We start from the raw sequence: 16,756 nt of genomic DNA on the forward strand, positions 1-16,756 counted from the left end.
ACAATAAGATCTGAAATTAACCAATATTTTATAAGAAAAGTCAAAGTTTTTAACGAAGTTTTTAGCAAGAAAAAATGTTAAAAATTGTTAAAACGGTAGTGTTATAAACAAAAAGTATTTTGCGTTGCGACTAAAGTAAAAAAAAATAATGGGCGTAGCCGAATGAGAATAAATTCGCGGACTACCATTCGCTAACGCTAGACCGTTGCAGCCCATTTTTAACATTGACAGTATACCAGATTTGAAGCTTAATATTATATTTATATATTTTGGTAGAAACTTGCATTTTATGAATATTATTATCTTGCACATTTATTTAGTAAAATTATATTTTAAATAAATAAATTTAAAAAATGACAATAAAAAGGCCACTTAAAAAAGGTTTATACATCCCATTAGCTGCTTTGTTTTGGATAATTTTGCAATGAAAATAAGATAAACATGATTATTTTAATGTGGTACCATAGATAAAAAAATAGTAAACTTGGTACAATAGAACCCGATTGGTAGGTATAGGCCATTTTTTATTCTCTATTTTGAATCCGTGTGTAGTCCAGGCTGTATTGTCGACCCCGTCAGGTAAATTATTCCGATTCTTATTTTTTGCACAAACTTACTAAAAAAAAGTTCCTTATAACAAATCCAAAAGGTACCAAGAGCTACCGCGGCCGGAAAATTGTTCAAACAATTTTTTCATTAGTTTTCTGTTAACTTGTAAAAGTTGGGTGACAAACTGTTTAGTTTATAATTTTAATCAACGCAGCATTAAAACATAGGTCCTGAAGAAGTTTTCTGGAAAATTTCAAGGCAAAATATGCAACAGAAAAAAAGTTACGCGACCTTATAGACGAGTGGTACTCCCGAAAAAAAAAACGCTCATTTCTCGAGATATCAACCACACTGTGGTGAATGGCTAATTTTGGTCTTACTTTATGTTTTTGATGGTGCTGAAAACGAAAATGAGTTTTATTTTGAATTTTAGATGGGGAAACATTGTCAAAATCGAAATTTTACCCTAAAAATAAAAAAAATGGAATCACGTGTTTCTTAAAATTAAAAGTTACACCACCTTTTTTCTATAAAACATTTTGTTCTCTGTACTCTAGATTTTAACATAAAATTAATTGAACAGCTAAATTTCAAATTTTGTCACTCAACTTTTGCGATTAAACTTTGCAATTCAAGAATCTACACCTTTTACTTCAAACAATTTATAACTTTCTTTATAGCAAGACAGAAATATTGAAGCAGAATATTGAAGCAGTCTCATTGTCTTCAGAATGGTGAGAAATATATACTATAAAAATTTCAGAAAAAAATATTACAATGGAACTGAGTTGTAGCAAGTTAAACGCAAAAAACGTGATTTTTATTTTTAGGGTAAAGTTGCGATTTTGATAATGTTCCCCCACGTAAAATTCAAAACAACCCTAATTTTCGTTTTCAGCACCATCAAAAATATAAAGTACCTATTACCAAAATTAGTACCGGGTGTACTTTTTTAGTAATTTTTTTGGGGTGTGCCAGTGTGCCGCTCGTCTATAAAGTCACATAACATTTTTCCTATTGCATATTTTAAATTAAATTTTTTTGGAAAACTTCTTCATGAATTATATTTTATTTCTGTGTTAGTTAAAATTATAAACTAAAAAGTTTGTCACTCAACTTTTTTTGTAAGCATGAAACTAACGAAATCTGACGACAAAATGTTTAAAAATTAACAACTTGTCTTTTAATGTGTTTAATCATTTTGGACAAATCTCATTTTTATCTAAATGCTTCAAAGATAACACAGTAAAATTTTCAAAAGGAAATATTTACAGCGACCAAAAATACAGTGAGTTAAAATTGAAAAATCATCAAAATTGATTTATCGCATTTTGGCATAAAATTTGATTTTTGAACATGTTCCACTAATTCTAGAAAAAAATAAACTCCATATTTGGATTCGGAGACCTCGAAAACATAAGGAATGACGAAACTTTGTTATTCACTTTAAAGTTGATTTTTGTGGTCGGTATAACGTAATTCTAGGAGTTGCTGCCGGTCGCCAAGCGCGCCCACTATTCAGTCAGTCGACTACTCCCGATATTTTTTACTTTAGTCGGAACGCAAAATACTTTTTGTTTATAACACTACTGTTTAAACAATTTTTAACATTTTTTCTTGCTAAAAACTTTGACTTTTCTTATAAAATATTGGTTAATTCAGATCTTAGTGTTGTTAATTAACGTAACAGTGATTTTTTTCAAAAAAGGGGCTATCTCAGACCCCAAGGGTCGTACGACCTAAAATTTTTTTTTACAAGTTGTGTATTTTAACCAGCTTTCCGTATTTTTTATTGCCATTTAATTTGATCTAATTTCTACGAAATTATTGTAATTGTTTATAAGCTTAAAAACTGCTATTTATTAACAAATAATTTTGTGTACGTATATGTAATTTTTTTTTACTTTTTTTTTCATACGCTGTTAGTATACATCTTAACGAAGGAAATGAGCCCCGGATTATTGAGATACATTCAGCCATATTAACTGGACCAGCCTCAGAAATTAGCTCGTTTTTCAAAAAATTTTATAAACAAATTCAATTTTGCGAAAACTATTTAACAGATCTGGACCATTTTTTGCACACCATTCAAACACCATAATGCCCTCAATTTTAGTTATATTAAAACATATTCTAATAAACAATAAAATTGTTATTAACAATATTCAAAAACAGTGATTTTGTCTTCCGTTTTGCAATAACTTTTTTGTTTATTAACCGATTTTCATTTAGCATATCTCATTCGATGTATCTATTTTTTCTGAAAAAGTTATCTGTGGACGTCAAATTTCTAAATAAACAAGTTTTTAAGTTATGAGCAAAAAACTAAGTTTGACGTTTTGATTGTTGATTTAAAAAATGTTCCACTAAAAAAATGATGAATCCCAAGATGGTAGTCTTTTTATAATATCTCATACTACACATTTCAACTATCAAACCTCGTATTTTCCGTTATGTCTAGGAAAAACCTAACTTGATTGGCCTATAGTGTACAATGTTCTATAAAATCATAACAATACAGGGTGTAACAAAAATACAGGTCATAAATTTAATCACATATTCTGGGATCCAAAATAGTTCGATTGAACCTAACTCACCTTAGTACAAATGTGCACATAAAAAAAGTTACAGCCCTTTGAAGTTACTAAATAAAAATCGATTTTTTCCAATATATCGAAAACTATTAGAGATCTTTTATTGAAAATAGACATGTGACATTCTTATGGTAGTAGTATCTTAAGAAAAAATTATAGTAAAATTTGGACACCCCATATAAATTTTATGGGGGTTTTGTTCCTTTATACCCCCCCAAACTTTTGTGTACGTTCCAATTTAATTATTATTGTAGTACCATTAGCTAAACACAATATTTTAAAAACTTTTTTGCCTCCTAGTACTTTTTCCAAAAGTCAGTTTTTATCGAGATATTTTGAATATTTGTCAAATCCACCACATATTTGTATATGGCTAAGTACGATTATGGAGAGTCGGTAATAATATGAAAATTTATTTATGATTTACATTTTTAGGTATATTTTGAACCATATTAAAGAAGAAGTAATATCTTGATAAAAAGTGCTTTCTCGAAAAAATACAAAGAGGCAAAAAAGTTTTAAAAACACTGTGTTTAACTAATGGTACCGCAGTAAAAGTTTAATTGGAACATACACAAACATTTGGGGGGCTTAAAGGAACAAAACCCCCATATAATTTTTATGTAAACATATTAAAAAAGAAGCCGCAACTCGATAAAAACTGCCTTATCGAAAAAAGACTAAGAGGCAAAAAAGTTATAGAAATATTGAATTTAACTAATGGTACCACAATAATAATTTAGTTGGAACGTACACAAAAGTTTGGGGGGGTTTAAGGGAACAAAACCCCCATAAAATTTTTATGGGGTGAACGAATTTCACTATAATTCTTTTTTAAGATGTTCCTGCCATAAGAATGCCACATGTCCATTTTCAATAAAAAATCTCTAATAGTTTTCGATATATTCGAAAAAATCGATTTTTATTTTGTAACTTCAAAGGGCTGTAACTTTTTTTATGTGCATATTTGTACTAAGGCAAATTAGGTTCATTCGAACTATTTTTGGTCTCAAAATATGTGATTTAATTTATGACCTGTATTTTCGTTACACCCTGTATAATGGTATATTATAGACCAAGAGGCAGCGCTGAAAAATCTGTTTGAGTTTACTAAAGCTAGATTTTTCACAGTTGATTACTATGAGTGTGTAGAGAAACATACTGCGGTCGGTCAAGCGAAACGTAGAACAGGGGTTACTGAGAGGGTATCAAAGTTGCTTTCCTACGAAAGTAATTATTTCCATTTACTAAGGCTGAAAATCAGTACATACATTCTAAATTAAATATAAATAAAAGTTATTATAGTCGGTCAGCTGTATGACGGGACAGAGCCGGTCGGTCGGCCCCAATAGTCGATTGAGGAGATGAAGCATTTTGGCTCGCAATCTTTTCGTCCAGTATGGATTTACTTGAAATTTTCACAGAAGGTAGGGAATAGTCCAAGGATCATTTTCTATATCATGCCGCTATCATACGTTAAAACCTTGGGGGTGGTTCCCACCCCATCTCGGGAGTGGGAATTTTTTATTACATTTTAACCATGTAATTCGATGGAAAAGGTGATTCTAAGAAATTTTTTTTTTAAATTTTCTTCGTAAAACTAATATTTTTCGAGTTATTCGCGCTTGAAAATAACAGTTTTTCGACGAAAAAATCGACTTTTTAGAGGGTTTTTTGAGAATACCTCGAAAAATATGCATTTAATCAAAATAACTGTAGATATAGAAATTGTATCTTTTAGTAACACAAACCAAATTCTTTTCCTATAATATCTTTAAGACCAATACAAACCGAGATACGGCATGTTAAAGGTTAGCTTTTTTCGTCAAATGCACAATTTGAAATATTCAAAGCCAAATAATGGGAAAACTTTGCATTTTTAGAGGAAAACTTAAATAATATTTTTTCAAGTATACAATTAGACCTTTAAAAAAAGAATAAAAAGTTTCTAGCATGAAGATTAAGCGACTTACAAAATAATGTCGATACCTGCTTTTCTCTACGAAAATATCAGTGAAAACAACCCCCTAACTATTACCTTCCTAATTCAAAATTGGTCTTCACCTTTCTGTAGTTCCTTTTATATTTATATTATCAATACACTCAAGGAGCTTGACCTATTAGTCCAGAAAGCCACTGCGCATCCGCTAGGAAAAATATTCTAATTCGGATTTCTTGCGCAATCTTACTCGAAAAGGACTCCTTTTAACAAATTTGCATGTTGCCAGGACCAAAAGGTGGTCAAAAATTTTTTAAACGTTTTTTTTTGTTTTTTTCCTAAAATCATTTTTTTTTGCATGGAAATAAGTTTTTTAGGTTTTTTGGATCATTCCAAACAGAAAAGGTCTTTAGTAACTTTTCTCTAAAAATGATAGTTTTTGACATATAAGCGATTAAAAATTGAAAAATTGCGAAATCGGCCATTTTTAACCCTCAAAAACTATGTGAAAACTAAAAATTTTAACGTTGCCGAGGTAGCTAGATATTCTTCAAACATCGATTGATGAAATCCCGAAGAGATTTTTGCAATACAATATTCAAAACTCCTTTGTTTTTTAATTGCTAATCAAGCGTGCGAGACACTATTTTCCGCCGACAGTATGGTGCAAATGAAAGGAATAAATTCGATATTTCATAAACCGGCGACTTTAAGGAAAAATCCCGAAACAGGTCGATTTTTATTTTTAAGTTATGATATTGTGGCATATATCGTATACTAGTGACGTCATCCATCTGGACGTGATGACGTAATCGATGATTTTTTTAAACGAGAATAGGGGTCGTGTGCTAGCTCATTTGAAAGGTTCTTCAATTCTCTATTCAGTAATATAAACATTTACATACATTTATACAGGGTGTCCAAAAATTTTTTATTAAATTAAATTATTTTACAAAAAAGAAGTAGAACGACACCCTGTATAAATAATTATGTAAATGTTTACATTACTGAATAGAGAATTGAAGAACCTTTCAAATGATCTACCACACGCCCAAACGGATGACGTCACTAGTATACCATATATGCCACAATATCATAACTTAAAAATAAAAATCGACCTGTTTCTGGATTTTTCCTTAAAGTCGCCGGTTTACGAAATAACGAATTTATTCCTTTCATTTGCACCATACTGTCGGTGGAAAATAGTGTCGCGCACGCTTGATTAGCAATTAAAAAACAAAGGAGTTTTGAATATTGTATTGCAAAAAACTCTTCGAGATTTCATCAATCGATGTTTAAAGAATATCTATCTACCTTGGTAACATTAAAATTTTCAGTTTTTCACATAGTTTTTGAGAGTTAAAAATGGCCGATTTCGCAATTTTTCAATTTTTAATCGCTTATATGTCAAAAACTATCATTTTTAGAGAAAAGTCACTAAATACCTTTTCTGTTTGGAATGATCCAAAAAAACTAAAAAAACTTTTTTCCATGCAAAGAAAATAATTTTAGGAAAAAAACAAAAAAAAAAACGTTTAAAAAATTTTTGACCACCTTTTGGTCCTGGCAACATGCAAATTTGTTAAAAGGAGTCCTTTTTGAGTAAGATTGTGCAAAAAATCCGAATTAGAATATTTTTCCTAGCGGATGCGCAGTGGCTTTCTGGACTATATTTAAAATGCATAATTTTGGAAAAATTGGAGTTTAAAGAAAAATTGATTTTTTGCAATTTGGTATTTTTCACCTTTTCAAAATATCTCCGAAAATACTGAAGATATGAAAAAAATTATAAACTACTAAATTGTAGCTTTTTTAATGACTAAAATTACCCTGTGCATAGATTTTCATTACAGTGAATAGTTAGCCAGATATAGCTGTTTAAAACCTCTATTTACCAGCAAACACCCCCTTATTCGAGCCGTTTAAACCCGCCCCAATTAAAAACTAAGGCATCTTACGGAATTTAATTTACACAGTCTTATAGCTCTTTAAAAATCCTACAAAAATATTTTTAAGGGGTCTCATTACTGAGAGGATATCAAAGTTGCTTTCCTACGAAGGTAATTAAATCCATTTACTAAGGCTGAAAATCAGTACACACATTCTAAATTAAATATAAATAAAAGTTATTACAGTAAAACCTCCGTTAACCGAAACCTTTTTAACCGAAACATCGTTTAACCGAAACGGCTGACAGTTTCAATAATTTCGTCAAAAACTTAAACGTTTCGTTAACATCGTAAACATTACTTTAATACACAACTAAATAACGCAACTAAATAATATACAACAATGCGTTTGCCAACTGTGACCACGAATTCTATGTCATTTGATACAAGAAGAATAAGAAAACAATGTTATTTTTAACCGAAATTCTGGTTATCCGAAACGGCTTCTCCCAATTATTTCAGTTAACGGAGGTTTTACTGTATAGTCGGTCAGCTGTATGACGGGACAGAGCCAGTCGGTCGGCCCCAATAGTCGATTGAGGAAATGAAGCTTTTTGGCTGGCGATTTTTTCGTCCAGCATGGATTTACTTGAAATTTTCACAGAAGGTAGGGAATAGTCCAAGGATCATTTTCTATATCATGCCGCTATTATACGCTAAAACCTTGGGGTCGTAGCGACCCCATCTCGGGGATGGGAATTTTTTATTACATTTTAACCATCTAATTCGATGGAAAAAGTGATTCTAAAAAAAATGTTTTTTACATTTTCTTCGTACAACTAATATTTTTCGAGTTATTCACTTTTTCCATTGAATTACATGGTTAAAATGTAATCAAAAATGCCCACCCCCGAGATGGGGTGGCAACCACCCCCAAGGTTTTAACGTATGACAGCTGCATGATATAGAAAATGATCCTCGGACTATTCCCTACCTTCTGTGAAAATTTCAAGTAAATCCATGCTGGACGAAAAAATTGCGGGCCAAAATGCTTCATTTCCTCAATCGACTATTGGGGCCGACCGGCCGGCTCTGTCCCGTCATACAGCTGACCGACTATAATAACTTTTATTTATATTTAATTTAAAATGTGTGTACTGATTTTCAGCCTTAGTAAATGGAAATAATTACAAAAATGAATAACCATTTTCAATATAATAAATAATTACCTTCGTAGGAAAGCAACTTTGATACCCTCTCAGTAACCCCTGTTCTACGTTTCGCTTGACCGACCGCAGTATGTTTCTCTACACACTCACAGTAATCAAAAATCTAGCTTTAGTAAATTCAAATAGATTTTTCAGCGCTGCCTCTCCGTCTATTATAGGATAAGCCAAACAATAAGGAATGCACGTGATTTTCCTATTGTTGCCATATTCTAAATTTGAAAAAATATATAGGGAATAATCGGAGTTTTTGACATGCCATTCCTATTACAGCGAGCATTTCATTGGCGAGAATTAGCGACGACTTTATATATGACCTCATTATTATATTTGGTGAGATCAGGGCCAACGACAACGGGCCTGCAAGGGATGCACTACAGTTACAGGCGGGCGCCGTTGTTTAGGGGGCGCCATAATGAGCTTTTTTTCTGCTGGCGTTTCACAAAATACTAATTTAAAAAAACCGAAGGGCGCCTATGCTAGTTTTGCAAATAATTTTTGAAATTACAAAATACCTAAATTCAAGATCAAACCTTCTTCTATAAGTCCGTTCGCTAAACTCAGACACAACTGGCTAGTGATTTTAGTAAATAATTTTTCCAATTTGGTAAAATTGGCAAAAATATAATTACTAAATAGTTAGTAACTTTGCCAATTTTGGCAAAATTGACCAAAAACAAAAAAATTACTCACTAAAATCACTAGCCAGTTGTGTCTGAGTTTAGCGAACCGACTATATCAGATACCTATAAGAATTTTTGGCACGTTTTATTCTAAAATATTGTTTTTTTTAATTATTAATGAAGCGCATATGAGAGAACGGGAGATCGGGCTGCATCAACAACTAAAAAATAATATTTTAAAATGAAACAAGAACAAATTGCTTATCGGTAACTGATAAAAAGGCTTGAACTTGAATTTAGGCACTTCGCAGTTTCAAAAATAATATTTTTTACTTGTTTTTGAACCTAGACATCGTCATTTTTCGATTTTTTTCAGTTTTAAATTGTTTATAACTCGGAAACGATTAACTTTGGAGGAAAATTACAAAATACCTTTTTTGTTCACAATGATCCATGGTAGAGTTGGGTCGGATACTGAAAAAAAGTATCCGGATACCGGATACGGATACTCAAAATGTATCCGGATACTTTTTAAAAAAGTACGAATACTTTCATCTAAAAATGTATTCGGATACAAGTATCCGGATATTTTTTTCGGATACTTCCTAGGATACTTTGAAGGATACTTTTTTTAAGGACATAAATTATTAGTATTAGAACTATGTGATGTGCATGTATTTTTAATGTAATATATAATAATAAAAATACATTAAATGATGGAGATAGAAATCAGAAAGTACTCAAAAAATTGTTTTTTCTACGAGCGTGCAAAAATGTCTACTTTCGCGCACGCATTTTAGTTTAGAAAGTTTCACTTTTCTGCACGCGTGTTACTTTTCCGCACGCGTGTTACTTTTCCGCACGCGGTTTTTACTTTTCTGCACGCGTGTTAATTTAGATATGTTAATCTGGCCTTAATTTAGATATTTACTAATTTATTTCAAATATATCTTATTGTGTTCCTGTTTTAATGAAATTAACGCGACAATTCGATGAAATAATAGTATATTACTTTATGAGGCGGAGAAGCATGACTTTTCTTGACGCGCCCGATATTACGCGCCGAACGAAGTGAGGCGCGTAATAGAGGGCAAGTCAAGAAAAGTCGCTTCTTTGCCGAATAAAGTATACTATTTTTTCTTCAAACGTAGCAATTTTCAACCATAAATAGTACAATTCATAATAAGTATGCATCACTGCGGCCTGAAAATTTCACAGAAAAATGATTTTTTATCAAGTACCAAAATGGAAAGTGTTACCGAAGCGTCATGGGAATACATTCGATCAGCGCAGTAGCCCAAAAAGTACCTAGTTATTTAAATTTAAACGATGCAAGCGCATACACGGGTCACTCTTTACGACGAACTTCAGCAACACTTTTAATTGATGGAGGCGGAAATCTAGAATGCCTCAAACGACATGGGGGCTGGAAATCAAGCACGGTTGCCGAAGGATATATGGAGGATTCAAAAAGAAATAAGAACGATAATGCTCAAAAAATTTTAAACCCTCATGATTCGCCAACATCGGGAATGATTGCTGAAAGTTGTGCTCGACCATCAGTATCATCAACAATTACCAATGCGTATCAAGAGTCGGGAACATTTTTGCACGGTTTCAATTTTGAAAATGCCTCATTAACTAATTGTACTTTTAATATTACTATAAATAAAAATGATGTTTAATTGTTGTTAATGACATTTGTATTGCTGCTTTGTGACATGTTTCATATTGTTGCCATGACAACATTTTTCCCTCCGCCGTAAAGAAATGGGAAAAAAAACTGCTGCCGGCGGAGACATCAAACTTTGACAGGATCAAGTTAGATAAGTAATGTCATCATTATTTGACGTTTAAAGAAAAAATTATTTTGACATAATATTCGAAAGTCAAATCGGTAGACAATAACAGTCGTTTTGAATCATCGTCATGGAAACCAAGATCGTCGTCATGCTAACCAATTATGCTGAAAGTTTGGTTTTGACAACCTTGTCAAAGAATTAATTTGTGTATGTATTTTCATATTAATTAAATTAATTGATTAAGATTTGGTAATTTTTTAAAGACTCTTAGAAAAAATATTGTTTCTAACTCTTGTAGAAGTCTCTTGTCCGCACTCGACTGCTTGCCGAACTCCCGCTTCGCGTCGTTCGGCAAACTGCAGTCGCGTGCGGAAAAGAATGACTTTCTGCACTTGTTAGGAAAATAACTATATTGCTGATGATGCTAAATGCTAATTGTTTATTGCTAAATGATGGAGAAAGAAATCAGAAAGTACTCAAAAAATTGGTTACAGGGTACAAAAGGGGTTCTTGAAAAGAGAGATATAGAAAATATAAAAAATAAATGTAAGTAATTAATTAAACAACGTACTTATGAAGATTTATAACTGATTAGGTAAAAACAAAGCTTCATTAGCTATATAATAATATATTATAACGGTGACGAGTACGAAAAATGGGATTTAACATATTAGACACATCTGGATTGAAGGAATGGCAGTGTTGTGCCTACTTCTTCTTTACGTGCCATCTCCGCGACGAAGGTTGGAAATCATCATTACTATTCTCACTTTCGACACTACAGCCCGAAAGAGTTGAGTTGAGCTGCATCCAAACCATTCTCTGAGATTTCTCAGCCAGGACATTTTTCTCCTACCTATACTGCGCCTTCCTTGAATCTTTCCCTGCATAAATAATTTTAGGAGTTCATATCTGTCACCACGTGTTATATGACCCAAGTATTGAAGTTTTCTTATTTTGATGGAATCCAGTATCTCCCTGCTGTTCTGTATTCTCCTTAGTACTTCCTCGTTGGTTATTCTGTCTGTCCAGGAGATTCTCAGCATTCTTCGATACGTCCACATCTCAAATGCTTCCACTCTATTGAGGCATTGTTTATTGAGAGTCCATGTCTCCACACCATACAAAAGAACAGAAAATACATAACATTTTAGTACTCGCTTTCTAAGATCTAGGCTGAGGTTTCTACTACACAATATTTGTTTCATATTAGTGAATGCACTTCTAGCCTTTTCTATTCTAATTCGGATTTCTTTGGTATAATCGTTTGTTTCACTAATGTTCGTCCCTAAATAGTTATAATTCTGAACTCGTTCTATCGTTTTATTATTTACGTGTAAATTGATATTTCTAATATTTTTCTTTGATATAACCATGAATTTCGTTTTCTTTATGTTTAGTGACAGATCAAATTCTTCACTTGTTGCAACAACCTTATTTAAAATTAAAATAATGAATGGGTTGCATGTGTGAGTCCATACTATTGTAGTAAAGAAAAAAGAGACGTTCTCACAAACAATTTATTTTACAACTGACGACCGGTTTCGCTGTCTACAATATTCACAGCATCTTCAGGTCACGGTAAAATTAAAATTAAATGCTACAAATAACAAAAAACCAGAGTTAGTTAAGTGGTTTGGTTGAAATCAAAGGGTAAAGATCAAGTCAATATTAAAATATATATATTTATGCATACATATAAATACTAAAATGTACGTAAATATGTTTTAACAACCCTCACACTCACATACATGCAAGCATTCAAATGTAGTGGCAACTAAAGTATGTCAAGTATAAGTATAAAATGTACACTGACTTTCCGGTATAAGGGAAGAATATAGTAGTATTCAATATCATACTTTTTCTCCAAATTATGCTAAAGGGAGAGATGGTAGAGGGACAGATTTGATTGTAATGTACAAATTGTAATGTACATTGTAATGTTATGTACCCTTACTAATCCCCTCAAGATCCTGCCAATTATTTTGTTTTGTTTGTACATTACAATCAAATCTGTCCCTCTACCATCTCTCCCTTTAGCATAATTTGGAGAAAAAGTATGATATTGAATACTACTATATTCTTCCCTTATACCGGAAAGTCAGTGTACATTTTATACTTATACTTGACATACTTTAGTTGCCACTACATTTGAATGCTTGCATGTATGTGAGTGTGAGGGTTGTTAAACCATATTTACGTACATTTTAGTATTTATATGTATGCATAAATATATATACTTTAATATTGGCTTGATCTTTACCCTTTGATTTCAACCAGACCACTTAACTAACTCTGGTTTTTTGTTATTTGTAGCATTTAATTTTACTTTTACCGTGACCTGAAGATGCTGTGAATATTGTAGACAGCGAAACCGGTCGTCAGTTGTAAAATAAATTGTTTGTGAGAACGTCTCTTTTTTCTTTACTACAATTATTTAAAATTCTTTGTAGATCTGTAATAGTTTCTGCTATTAGTATCGTGTCATCGGCGTATCTAATTTCACATATGGATAGGCCATTTATTTTTATGCCTGCTACTTCTAATGCTTTTTTCATCTTCTAATGCTTTTTTGAATATTTCTTCTGAGTATGCATTAAACAGTGATGGCGACAAGACACAGCCCTGTCTAACGCCTCTTTTGAGTTTTATTTTACTGGTGTTTAAATTATTTATTCTTATGACAGCTTCTTGTTCATAATACAGATTATTTATTATTCTTATATCCTGTGTGTCGATGTTCTTTGTTCTCAGTAGTTTTATTAACGGATTATGTTTCACCGTATCGAATTCCTTGTTATAATCTAGGAAACTGACACAGATGTCCTGCTTTACATCTAAACATATCTGTATTAGCACATTTACTGCAAATAATGCTTCTCTGGTTCCTTGAGCATTTTTAAATCCGAACTGAGTTTGTCCAATGTCTTGTAATAACTTTTTGTATATTCTATGATGAATAATCTTTAGAAATACTTTGAGTATGTGGCACATTAGACTGATGGTACGGTGTTCGCAACATTGTCTGGTGTTTCTCTTTTTCGGTAACTACGTAGTGCCTACGTTAGGTGCATTATCGGCGGGGGATAAATATTTAAAAGTATCCGAATATCAAAAAAGTATCCGGATGCCGGATACTTTAAAATTTGATCACGGATACGGATACCGGATACAAAATTTAAAAAGTATCCGGATACAGCTTTCGGATACATAAAAAGTATCCGGATATTGTATCCGGATACAGAAGTATCCGGATACTACCCAGCTCTGATCCATGGAACCTAAAATAATGTCTACCCGGGCCGAAAAAATTGATTTTTATAAATTGTTTAAATTTTTTTTTAATAAATATAGCAATAACTCCTAAATTATGGCATTTAGGTATAGGGAATATCATATGAAAAATAATCAGTATCCCTTAAGAATTTCAAAACGCAAAAAATATACAGGGTATGTATTTCATTTGAAATAAGAAAGTTCATTAGGTTTCCAGAAAACCGGAAGATTTGACAACAATGTAATTACCACTATAATATCGGCCGCATTAAAAGACCCTCACCCACAAAAATCCAAAAAAATCGTTTTAGCGGTTTCCGAGAAATTACCGTGTTGCCAGACTTTTTCGCAACCCTGTATATAAAATTTGTGATCTCTACTCCTAGGTAATTGAATATCATTACTTGTTCTACAATTTTCTCGTCTGTTTCTAGTTTGCATCTACATTGAAGGTGTGGAGCTGCCTTTGTAGGTCATCCTCGTTATCAGCAATTAGTACTGCATCATCGGCACAGCATACTATCGTGATTTTATGCGCTTCCATGTGGTATCCATGTCGTTTTCTTACTTCGTGAATTATTTGATTCATCAGCATATTGAATAACAATGGACTGAGCGAGTCTCCTTGGCGGTATTCTCCTTTTATTTATATTTATATTATAGCAAATAAATTCCCTCTGTGAATTCAACCCTTTTTTTGGTTTACAATAGGGAACTTGCATAAATTTTTAAATTCGAAAAAAATGTTATAAATCAAAACACAACATAATTTAAAACATGTATCAAAGATAAAAAAGTTTTGTTTGTCTTTCGTTTGGCCCCTAAAGACGATTAAAAATTCAAATTACAACAGGTGGTCCAAAACGCGTCGTGACGTCACTTGGTTTTACATTTACATTTTTCCAATAGAGTAAATAGACGTTATAAACGTCAGTAGAAAATACATTTATGTGACGTTACAAGTGTTTTTGATCGTTTGAACTATTCATAGAAAAATTCGTACTTTTACAAAATGGTTTTATTTTCAATAGTAAACCTTCCTTCCTTTCCTTCAAAAACAGTATAAAACTACAATTTTAACAAACTGGTATATATTATTACAATGACATAGGATAAATGTCATTAGAATATAAATATTTTTGACTTATTCCACGACAATGAGCTTGCCAAATACCCAAGTAGGTGGAGGCCAATAAACTAAAGAAGGAGAAGAAGAATATACCTAAATATAAGGTTGTGTCTAGGTATACGTTACCGTGTACGCAAATAAAAAAGTTAGAGTGTCATTGATTTCTAATTTTTTTTGTTTAGTGTTTGTTTTTAAATTAACTACGGAGTGTGGACAATTATTTAGTTCTTTTAATGGGTTTAAGAACATTTTAAAACAGTACGAAAAAGATAAGAGACTATAAATTAATATATATATATTTTTTAGTTATAAATGAAATAGTATGTATTACCGTAAAATATTAAAATAAAAAGAAGACCTAAAGCTTTCACAATAATAATTAACTTGTTCTGAAGCTATTATCCTTGTGACATTTTTGTAATCAACTATTCTAAATGGGAACTAAGCCACAACTTAACCAAAAAATGATTTTATTAACGTTTCGACGTCTAAATCGGACGTCGTTGTCAAAATAAAAAATATTATTAAATTAAACAAAAATGGTGTTGCTTAGTAAAAAATTTTTCTAATAATTGATTTAATCTGACTAATTTTTGTATTTTGACAATGACATCCGATTTGGACGTCGAAACGTTAATAAAATCATTTTTTTAGTTAAATTGTGGCTTATTTCCCATTTAGAATAGTTGATTATAATAATTAACTTACGTATAAAAATTATTTTAACAATATTTTTTACGTGTTATGTCAACTAAATACATATATTTATTTTGCTAACCTAAATATATACTTTAATATATACATTGATTTATTACAATTAAGTTTGAAACATCTGAATAGTTCTGCTTCCCTTCCTTTAACAAATATTTTTCTATCAAACACACGCTAAACATATCAAAATAGCATGTACCAAAATATACAGTCACTGCGCACGCTAAATAATAACGTCACTGGCTTGATGAAGTTTAATTCGCGTGTACATACCCACGGTTCTTAGACATTACTACGGTTGCCTAAATCGACTAACCAATGAACATTAAGGGTGAGATTACGTCACGAGAGTTTACTGTCATTTGAATCGTAATATGATTTTTTTCGAATCCTCAGAAAACCAAGTATTTTAGAAAAATTTAAACGCAGGATGCAAGATTACATTATTACCGGGGGCGGAAAGCCCCTTAAAATAAACAAGCAGATTCTATTGAATGAAATATTTGAAATTAAATATCACACTTCTCTTTTATTTTCAGCTATGTAACGTATTAAAATAAACATTATAGAAGTTTTCAGGGACTTTCAGCCCTCGGTAATGATGTAGTCTTTCATTCTGAGTTTAAATTTTTCAAAAATATTTATTAGTTTTCTCAAGATTCGAAAAAAATGAATACAATTAAAACACATTGAGAATTTTGACATGTAAAATTCTGAACTGTTGAATTCCAGCTTCCCTAATAATTATTGTACATCAAAAGACATTAGAAACTATTTGTAGAGGATTGAAATCTGTATTGGAAATAACTGTTAAAATTGGTCTACGTAATTAAACATATTTCAAAATTTTGTAAAAATGTAATACATTTTAGTTTTCATCCCAAACTTAGGCCACACACAATGCAATAATGTTCACATTTTTGAACTGTCAATATTTTTATTTTATCATCTATTGTTTAAAAACAATACAGTTGATAAGATACCCTCAGTTGCGAAGAAAGGATTAATAATAAAGATT

The 16,756-nt window shown here is 31.6% G+C and overlaps 1 protein-coding gene across 1 annotated transcript in view; it reads left to right on the forward strand.

The window, feature by feature from the left end:
* The window catches only part of LOC126884184 (transketolase-like), a 146,774-nt gene that overhangs the window by 67,651 nt on the left and 62,367 nt on the right, over positions 1-16,756 (forward strand). The gene's annotated exons all lie outside the window — the stretch shown is intronic.

Source organism: Diabrotica virgifera, chromosome 5 (genome assembly GCF_917563875.1).
Source record: "Diabrotica virgifera virgifera chromosome 5, PGI_DIABVI_V3a".
In the NCBI taxonomy this organism is placed as follows: Eukaryota; Metazoa; Arthropoda; class Insecta; order Coleoptera; family Chrysomelidae; genus Diabrotica; species Diabrotica virgifera.